This window comes from Castor canadensis, chromosome 4 (genome assembly GCF_047511655.1).
Source record: "Castor canadensis chromosome 4, mCasCan1.hap1v2, whole genome shotgun sequence".
NCBI lineage: Eukaryota > Metazoa > Chordata > Mammalia > Rodentia > Castoridae > Castor > Castor canadensis.
Window position 1 is genome coordinate 45015384 of NC_133389.1, and position 6000 is coordinate 45021383.

Genomic DNA, 6000 nt, shown 5'->3' on the forward strand with positions numbered 1-6000 from the left:
TTAATGAAACAAAAATTTGGTTCTTTGAAAAAATAAACAAGATCGACAGACCCCTGGCAAACCTGACTAAAATGAGGAGAGAAAAAACCCAAATTAGTAGGATCAGGAATGCAAAAGGGGAGATAACAACAAACACCATGGAAGTCCAGGAAATCATCAGAGATTACTTCGAGAACCTATTCAAATAAATTGGAAAATCTTAAAGAAATGGACAGATTTCTAGATACAGATGATCATCCAAAACTGAACCAAGAGGAAATTAATCACCTGAATAGACCTATAACACAAAATGAAATTGAAGCAGCAATCAAGAGTCTCCGCAAAAGGAAAAGTCCAGGACCTGATGGATCCTCTGCTGAATTCTATCAGACCTTTAAAGAAGAACTGATACCAACCCTCCTTAAACTGTTCCATGAAATAGTAAGGGAAGGAAAACTGCCGAACACATTTTATGAAGCCAGTATTACACTTATTCCAAAACCAGGCAAAGACACCTCCAAAAAGGAGAACTATAGTCCAATCTCCTTAATGAACATTGACACAAAAATCCTCAACAAAATAATGGCAAACCGAATTCAACAACACATCAAAAAGATTATTCACCACGACCAGGTAGGGTTCATCCCAGGGATGCAGGGGTGGTTCAACATACAAAAATCAATAAACATAATAAACCACATTAACAGAAGCAAAGACAAAAACCACTTGATCATCTCAATAGATGCAGAAAAAGCCTTCGATAAGATCCAACATCATTTCATGATAAAAGCTCTAAGAAAACTAGGAATAGAAGGAAAGTACCTCAACATTATAAAAGCTATATATGACAAACCTATAGCCAGCATTATACTTAACAGAGAAAAACTGAAACCATTCCCTCTAAAATCAGGAACCAGACAAAGATGCCCACTATCTCCGCTCCTATTCAACATAGTACTAGAAATCCTAGCCAGAGCAATTAGGCAAGAAGAAGGAATAAAAGGAATACAAATAGGTAAAGAAACTGTCAAAATATCCCTATTTCCAGACGACATGATCCTATACCTTAAAGACCCAAAAAATTCTACTCAGAAGCTTCTAGATATCATCAGTAGCTATAGCAAGGTAGCAGGATATAAAATCAACATAGAAAAATCATTAGCATTTCTGTACACTAACAATGAGCAAACTGAAAAAGAATGTATGAAAACAATTCCTTTTACGATAGCCTCAAAAAAAATCAAATACCTAGGTGTAAACCTAACAAAAGATGTGAAAGACCTCTGCAAGGAAAACTATACACTTCTGAAGAAAGAGATTGAGAAAGGCTATAGAAAGTGGAGAGATCTCCCATTCTCATGGATTGGTAGAATCAACATAGTAAAAATGTCGATACTCCCAAAAGTAATCTACATGTTTAATGCAATTCCCATCAAAATTCCAATGACATTCATTAAAGAGATTGAAAAATCTACCATGAAATTTATATGGAAACACAAGAGGCCATGAATAGCTAAGGCAATACTCAGTCAAAAGAACAATGCAGGAGGCATCACAATACCTGACTTCAAACTATATTACAAAGCAATAACAATAAAAACAACATGGTACTGGCACAACAACAGACATGAAGACCAGTGGAACAGAATAGAGGACCCAAATATGAAGCCACACAACTATAACCTACTTGTCTTTGACAAAGTAGCTAAAACTATACGATGGAGAAATAGCGGCCTCTTCAACAAAAACTGCTGTGAAAAATGGTTAGCAGTCTGCAAAAAACTGAAACTAGATCCATGTATATCACCCTATACCATTATTAACTCAAAATGGATCAAGGATCTTAATATCAGACCACAAACTCTAAAGTTGATACAGGAAAGAGTAGGAAATACTCTGGAGTTAGTAGGTATAGGTAAGAACATTCTCAACGAAACCCCAGCAGCACAGCAACTAAGAGATAGCATAGATAAATGGGACCTCATAAAGCTAAAAAGCTTCTGTTCATCAAAAGAAATGGTCTCTAAACTGAAGAGAACACCCACAGAGTGGGAGAAAATATTTGCCAGCTATACATCAGACAAAGGACTGATAACCAGAATATATAGGGAACTTAAAAAACTAAATTCTCCCAAAACTAATGAACCAATAAAGAAAAATGGGCAAGTGAACTAAACAGAACTTTCTCAAAAGAAGAAATTCAAATGGCCAAAAAACACATGAAAAAATGCTCACCATCTCTAGCAATAAAGGAAATGTAAATTAAAACCACACTAAGATTCCACCTCACCCCTGTTAGAATAGCCATCATTAGCAACACCACCACCACCAACAGGTGTTGGCAAGGATGCAGGGAAAAATGAGCCCTCTTACACTGTTGGTGGGAATGTAGACTAGTACAACCACTCTGGAAAAAAATTTGGAGGCTACTTAAAAAGTTAGACATCAATCTACCATTTGATCCAGCAATACCACTCTTGGGGATAGACCCAAAAGACTGTGACACAGGTTACTCCAGAGGCACCTGTACACCCATGTTTATTGCGGCACTATTCACAATAGCCAAGTTATGGAAGATGCCCCACCACTGACGAATGGATTAAGAAAATGTGGTATCTATACACAATGGAATTTTATGCAGCCATGAAGAAGAACGAAATGTTATCATTCGCTGGTAAATGGATGGAATTGGAGAACATCTTTCTGAGTGAGGTTAGCCTGGCCCAAAAGACCAAAAATCGTATGTTCTCCCTCATATGTGGACATTAGATCAAGGGCAAACACAACAATGGGATTGGACTTTGAGCACATGATAAAAGCGAGAGCACACAAGGGAGGGGTGAGGATAGGTAAGACACCTAACAAATTAGCTAGCATTTTTTGCCCTTAATGCAGAGAAACTAAAGCAGATACCTTAAAAGCAACTGAGGCCAATAGGAGACAGGGACCAGGAACTAGAGAAAAGGTGAGATCAGAAAGAATTAACTTAAAAGGTAACACACACGCCCGGGAAATTAATGTGAGTCAACTCCCTGTATAGCTATCCTTATCTCAACCAGCAAAAACCCTTGTTCCTTCCTATTATTGCTTATACTCTCTCTACAACAAAATTAGTAGTAAGTGCAAAATAGTTTCTACTGGGTATTGAGGGGTAGGGAGGAGAGAGAGGGGGTAGAGTAGGTGGTAAAGGAGGGGGTGGGAGCAGGGGGGAGAAATGACCCAAGCCTTGTATGCACATATGAATAATAAAAGAAAAAAAAATAAGAAGAATAAAAGGAAAAAAATACTGTTCTTTAATAATTAAAAAAAAATTGGGGTATTTACACTATTCCTATATCTATGCTAATTAATTCATCTGATTTATCTAATGTAATAATCCCATTAACCACTTAACATAGCTATTGTTTTCTCAACTTTAGGATAGTGAAAAGGAAACATAGGTTAAAGGATTATTTTGTCATGTTTCAACACTCAAAGCTAATAAGTAAAAGAACAAACTCAAATCCAGCTCTTCTTGAAAATAAAGTCTATCTCTGATCAACTATTAATTAAATGTGTTCTTTCCTGATAGAATTTACCCAGCTTTTCCAGGAGGTCCTTTGGATGCTTGCTACTTGCTCTACCTGGGAGAAAACCTTTCCTGGCTTCCCCAGTGGAGCTGATGCTTATGCCAAAACGTTTTCTTTCTAATTCTACAAAGCTACAAACTTTCAAATGACTAAGCTATTATTCCCATCCCTGAAGAATTCAAAGTGAAAATTCATTATCTTTGTTGCAAAAGTAATGAAACACAACCTTTCCTGACTTGCTCTTACTTGTTGCTTATCTTTTTTTAATGAGAACTGCAGAAGTTCCAGTGTGAAAATTTTCCTTATGGACTCTGGTTCCAATTCCTCTATCTATTAGTATGGGCATGCAACCCTTGTCTTGCTTTCTCAAACATATACTCCCTATCTATTTCTAAATCCTTTATTGGAAATTGTCTCATATAAATTGATGAGTTCAAATCTATTTATGCTTTGCAATCTCACAACTGTACCAGTTATATCCTGCATATCTACATTTCAACATCAATTTACCAACTGCTAAGCTACAGTGGATAACATTATGTTTTCAAAAACTAGGCATTGAATACATTCATGGATGAGTAGATGGTTACATATCTTATCTTTTGTTCCAGCTAGGGCATCCTCTCTCCTACCCTTCCACCAATACACGATTTTTCCTTTCTACTGGTAGTAAACAAACCACACAAACACACACACACACACAAACACAAATATACAGGGAGAAAGGGATGGCTGAAACAGGAAACTATATTTCATATTCATGCAAATATAATCAGTTAAGCAAATAAAATCAGTTAACCAAATGCCTAGCTACATTTCCTCAACTTCTTCGCTTCAAGTTCCAATATTCATTCTAGTTAGAACACATTTCTAAGTCACTATAGCACACTGGCTAACATTATTTTTACAAGACATATTTTATATGCCAGATTTCCTCTGAGGTATTCTCTGACTTCCCTAGGGAGAAAAAAAAATCTTAAACAATTGTTCCTTATGGGATTTATCTGAAACTAAAATTCATTATTAACAGAAATGATGGTAATAATCAACTTTGATTAGAGATATGTCAATCATTTCAACAACAGAAAAACATGATACATTTTTATTATTAGGAGTTGAATTTAACCAGAAGTAAAAAGTGTTGAAACAAAAAGTAGTTCATTTTTTATAAAGATGGTAAATAAGATGTAAGAGTCAGAAGAACAATTTGTGAAATGTATTAGAAAGTTGAGAAAGAAGTCTAATTTCAGGAAGTGACATTAAAGACAATGAATATCTGAGGGAACAGGATTAAAAGACAGAGGTAAAGTCTGGCTTACATAAGATTTCAGTATCCCTAAACCAGAGTTCAGTGATGGAGGCTTTGAAAGCTCTGACTATGTCAGGGTGTTGGGACAGAAAAATGAATGCTGCTGTAATGTTATTTTAAAATTTTCAACACCTTTGGGGAAGTGGTAAAACTCAACAACTAGTGTCTGCTAAAGACATAAATTTAATTGGTTTGTGCTCAAAATTCTCAGGATGAATTAAAAAAATGTTTGTGAGTTGTTTAAGTTAGGTTATGCCCATGGTGTTGAGTTTCAGATAAGGTTTCTTAGAACACTGTTTGGTTTCCACAAGGATATTACTCTAATGACAATATATGTTTTATAGTTATCCCTAAAGGATAACCTTGAAGAAGCAAATTATTTTGCTATTATTAATGATTGCTAAAGTTCCCTTCAGGGGGAGAGGAAAAAAAATCTTATAGTCATATTTAAACCTAACATTGTGGGTCTTCATAAATTTGTCAATCTCTGCATGTTTACATTTTCTTCTCAAAAAAATCACCATTCAATTTTCTTTTAATATTTACTTCATTATAGCTGAAATGAAAATCTGTTTTTGCAAATCTCCTTGATTTTTGTATATAATTTTTAATCCTTAAAATTCAGGTGATTTTACTTTATTTTAGTCTTCAGTTAATGTTTATTTTCACCTAGAAATTGGCTATGATTAGTAGTAGCCTCTCTTCTCTCCATTTCCTTCTTATGAACTGAGGAATACACTTAACTGATCTAAAATATATATTGCCTCTTGTTAGCAAGTGCCGAGAATCCAGAAACTTTCTACCCTAGCAATCTTATTATAGTATCATTTATCCAACTTGAATGAAGTCACTAAAACAATCACAACAATAATTCATTCTTGGAAAGTCATTCAGCATTACTTCAACAATTTGATTCTACTACTAGTAGAATTTATGTTTGCATATAAATATGTTTTTGTTAATTTGTTTATGTTTGCAAAAGAAAAACTCATTTCTTCATATGCATGTAAATGTTTTTGCATGTACTTACCATGGTGCTTAGTAAACATTAACATAAGGATGCCACTGGTGGACTCTGTTTCTCTAAGATAGAGGCCAGATATCTTTCTCCTTCTCCCCTTAGAGACTATTTTAGTATTCAAA